The sequence below is a fragment of the Mirounga leonina genome, unplaced genomic scaffold, assembly GCF_011800145.1.
Source record: "Mirounga leonina isolate KUSES-001 unplaced genomic scaffold, KU_Mleo_1.0 Mir_153, whole genome shotgun sequence".
NCBI classification, from domain to species: domain Eukaryota; kingdom Metazoa; phylum Chordata; class Mammalia; order Carnivora; family Phocidae; genus Mirounga; species Mirounga leonina.
This window is the reverse complement of record NW_023270387.1, coordinates 25,218,951-25,224,100: the sequence shown is the minus strand read 5'-3', so window position 1 is coordinate 25,224,100 and position 5,150 is coordinate 25,218,951.

Here is a 5,150-nt window from a genome sequence, read left to right as displayed (position 1 = left end):
AGTGTCCCCTAAAAGACCCAGAACCAAAGACCCCTAAAAGTCCCCTAAAAGACCCAGTCCCTGTAAAATGTCCTGTCGTTAGAAGGGCATATTCTCTGGAAGATGGAGAACCCTTCTCAAACCCAGGGCCCTGTAGGCCCACCTTCTGCCCTGGGGCAGTGGTGCGCTGAGTGGCTGGTGCAGAGTGTTGAATTTTCAGGGATTTGGGCAGTCAGTCCCTCCCCGTTCAGGGACATCACAACAGGAGCTTGAAACAGGTCCCAGTGGGGGTACTAACACCACCCAATGGGCAACTGCTATCACCCAGGGCTTGGGGAAGGAAAGAGAACCATTGGAACAGCACCAATGCCTGGAGAGCATGTGGAGAAAGAGGTTGTCCTCCTGCGGGGGAGGTGCTGAGGGGCTGGTGGGCAACAGGGAAATCTACCAGTACTTCCTCCAACAGTTTCTCTCATCCATCCCTTGACCAGGTGTCATGTAGGGAAGGGAAGGCTGAGTGTGCGTCACTGGGGACAAGACCATCAAGCCATGAGTTCCCATCTAGTTCTGAGGAGCCCTGTTTCAGGCACTGGTCCCCAAGACAGTCTGTACCTCTCCATAAAACCCACTTCTCTCTTCTGACACAGAAGAAATACAAGTAGAGGAAGGAAGGTTTTCCTAGTCTCTCCTAATACCTAGAAAGTCTTCCCAGAACCAAAAGGCTCCACATTGAGTTTGCAAGAAGAGAGGACAGGACAGGGGCATATGCAATGATTTGAAGCATAAAGTGGGGTGGTGTGGAAGAAATTTGGAATTTTTTTAGTGAATGGCTCTAGTGAACAACTCTATTATTATAGGAAAGAGAAGGCTGTGACTGGTCTATCAGTCAAGAGCACTTTTTGCCCATTATCTTCTCCCCATAAAGGACCCACTCTTCCAAGAGCCCCATGGCAACTTGGAACAGGAAGACTGCTCAGATACCCATAATTCTCCTGGGCCCCTCTTTAATTGAGATGCACAAGGCTGAAACTCATTACGTGAATGAGAAGGAGATGGGTGTTTATGCCTATAATTAAAGGAAAATTCCGACAAACCAAGGGCAATCATAAGTCACTTATTTAGGGCAAACAATTGTTTTCCCACACCCAGCAGTTTTAATGATGGGTTCTGAGGTGTCCAAAGATATTTTATGTTCACTGTGGTGGATGGGGTTTGGTAAGGACTGTGGCATGTCGATCAAGATGGCAGGCTCAGGGAGAGGAAGCCCTTCTCCACCTATGTGTCTTGCTTCTCCTTCCCCAATCATGGCACAGCTGTTCTCACCACTGGGCCCAGAAGCCAGCCATTTGGACTTTCTCAAAGACATGGACATGCATTGAGCACTTACCCTGTGCTGAGCCTCACACCAAGAATTTTATGTGCATTATCTTATTTCATGCTTGTCTCTCCCCAGTTGGAGGATGTAATTCTGTGCAATCACTTCTGCCAGGGGTTCCTAACCAGGATTTGAATATCTTCAAATCTTCAAACTTCAGGGATATGCTGAAGTAGATTACAAAGAGCATTCAAGCAGAAGTCAGAACTCAGCATCAACCCTCCATTTCCATCATTAATCTGATTCTCTGACTCTTAATTTTCTCATCTGTCAAAAGAGGAGGGATTGTCCTAAATCAGAGGTCTTCTCTCAGAGGACCGAATTAAAAATTTCTGGTCTATATGATATCTAAGATCACTTCCAGATCAAATATTACATGACTGTTTGAAACCTATGGAAGGCAACATTGCATGAGGATTGAGAGCCTAGGCTCAGAGGACCCAGATGAGCATCCTTGCTCCACCCATCTCAGTTGTGCAATCTTGGGGAAGTGACTGTACCTCCCTAAACCTCAGCTTCTTCATCATTACCATTAGGATAATAATACTACCCATCTCCTATAGTTACTACAAAGATTAAATAAGTTAATGCTTAAAAAGTGTTCAGACGTGCTTGGTACATAAGATATGTTTCTTGGGGCGCCTGCGTGGCTCAGTTGGTTGAGCATCTGACTCTTGGTTTCAGCTCAGGTCATGAACTTAGGGTCCTGGGATCGAGCCCCACATGGGCTCTGCACTCAGTGGGAAGTTGGCTTCCCTTCTCTCTCCCTCTGCCCCTCCCTCCGTTCATGCACTTTCTCTCTCTAAAATAAATAAATCTTTTTAAAAATGTTCCTTAAATGTTATCTAATAGTTAATATTCTCATTAGCCATTCTTATTATTAATATTAATATTATTACCAAGCCTTGCTTGGCCCTCCAAAATGACTGCCAGCATCACCTTCCGGTGATGCTAACACCAGAAGTCTTCTGGTGATGCTAACAGGAAAGGGATGGAAGTGAATGGGAGCAACGTCTCCCAGCCCTGCTCCGAAATTTCCAAGGTCACGTTTGCCACCCCACTTCCAAATTAGGACTCTGCTGCTGCCACCCACTTGCTTCTGCCTGTCCTCCACCATCTTAAGATCTTTGAGAAATAAAAAGCAACTCCTTCTCCAAAAGAAAGACTGGAGGCCTCACCATGCTGCCAAATCTAAATACCTCAGCTTGGCCAGTTATGCCCTTTGCCAATTAGGCAGACCTCTTCCTGTCCTTCCAGTCTCCACCCAAGTTTGCCACCTCTTCAAAGAGGCCTTCCTGGGCCACCCAACCTAAGAAGCCCCAAATCATGACCATGATTCCATGTTTTATTTTCTCCATAGCATGTACTTCTACTTAAACCTATTTTATTCACTTGGATTTTCACTTTTTTATTGACTGTCCTGCCCCACACCCCAAGTAAAATGAAAGCAGGACCCGATCTGTCCCATTCACTGTTACCTCCCCCAGGGCCTGGCACGGTTCTTGGTAAATGGACGCTGTCCATTCATAGTGAATGAAGAAATTGACTCAACCCTAATCCCAGCTTGGTCACTCACAGTCTATGAAACTCGGGACGAGATACTTCATCTCTGAAATGGGGATGGATAAGACTATCTTTTAGGAGAGTTTGGAGTGCCTGACACACTGCTCCCATAATTATTAACTCTCTTCACCTCTGATGGAGACCTTCGCCCAGTGCCCTAGTCAACTAACCCACTCATTTCCTGGTTGAGGCAGCTGAGGATAGTTACTTGTCTAAGGCTACCCGGTCAGCTGCTTTGCTCAGGTCATAAACTCGTTTCTTTTTACCCTTTACGTGAAAACCTGGCTCTAGCTAAATTGAATAGCTTGGCTTCTTCTGCCCAGAAGCTGTTGTTTCAACATGCATGGCTTCTTGTAAACCATACCTTCCATCTAGGATGTCCTCTCAGCCTCCCCGGTGCCTGCGTATTTCACTCTCACCTCCTCCAGGAAACCACGTAATTTAACTCACACAGCGCAGCTTTGCTCCTTGTTTCTCAATTCCTTCAGTGTATGCTTATTCCATTTCTAGCATAAGAATATTCTATTTGAACTTGCCCTTTTGCTAATTAAATATTAAACCCTTTTCCTGGACTGGACTATGGCTACACAGGACTAGACTAGAAACTCACCAAAACCAGGGCTTCCTTTACTTTTATGTCAGCCTCCATGACAGTCCCCAGAATAGGCATTGACTGCTTGGCTGAGCCGGATGCGTGCAGAAGGTTCTAGCTAGAAAATCAGCCCAAAAGGATGATGCATGGAGGCATCTACAGAGGAGGCAGGTACAACGTTTTAGTTTGGAGACTTAGACTTCACTTCTCTTAGATTGTGATTATTCAATGTGAGGACCTGCCTACCTGGAAAATCAAGCATCCTGGACTATCACCCCAAATGGGAGGAAAAAAATCAAGGAGAAAAGAGAGTGGGTAGGCAAAGAAATAAGAAGCTCTGTGGTCTAGGCAATATTTTAATGGGGAGGGAAGTGACTGAAGGAAGTCTTCCCATTGCTCAAGTCAGATAGTATTAATTCATTACTTTACCATGTTAGGATTCAGATTAGGTTGTCACAGAAAATAGATTTAAGAACTTACCATTTTGTGCGCTTTATGTCTTCACCATTCTTTGTTAAAGATCTCTAAAAGTCCCAGATGTGTTTAAGTGTTCTTCATGGAAAATGTGCCACAGAGATAGGCAAAGCATACAACATCTAGAAAAGGTGCGGGTTCAAGGAAGCTTCTTGGAAGACTCAGGGAGCATTAAACCACTGAGCTGCATCATCCACTGGCTTCCACCAGTGCTGGATTCCTTGGCCAGTCTTCTCCCAGATGTGGAGACAGCTGAAGCAGCTGGAGATTCATCTGAGGCCCCATGAATTATAACCCTGGGCCTGGGTCCATTCTTCTTTGCACAGAGGAAATCTTTAACTCTATTTTTCCCCACTCAGCCACCCACTCTGATTTGTTCTCTGGGGCCAAGTATTTCATAGAAGGCCCTCTGGTACTTAAGTCCTGTATTTGTTCTCTTGGACACTAGGAGGTTAGAACAAAGGGTCCTGACTTAGCTTGGGGAAACTCATCAAATCATAGTTCCAGGTTGCCTCCTGCTTATACCCTGAATCCCTCCCCCCACCCCACCTTATACAGTTTTAAATAACAGCCACTACCCTTGGATCTCAGGCTTCCCAATTTAACAGTTCATTGTATAGATTTATACACAAACACACACTTAAATTACTTTGGATTTTTTGGCTGTTGAGGATACAGCTTGCATTCAGGTTGGTGGAGGAGGAGTACCTAGAAGGGAGAAGAAATGAATACTAAATCCTCCACTCCTATCTGGGGATTTAGAGAGCAATTTTATCTGCCAAGCAATCTTCTATCCCCTTTGTTCCTCCCAGGATACCCTTTTCCCATCACCATCAGCATCCAGAATAGTAGCTTCAAGATGTGAGCTTGAACTTGAGCCTCAGGCCATGTACCATCTTCATTAGTAAAGCACCCCTTCTACCTTTCAGAATATTAGACAAGGCTCCAATATAAAATGCATCATTCCTCCCAGGTGGCTGTGTCTTCTTCCACCAGTGTGTTCTTCTTAATAAAAATACTTGAGGGGTGCCTAAGTGGCTCAGTTGGTTGAGCACAGAACTCTTGGTTTCAGCTCAGGTCATGATCTCAGGGTCAAGGGATCAAGCCCTGTGATGGGGTCTGCACTCAGCACGGAGTCTGCTTGAGATTCTCTCTCCCTGCCCCTCC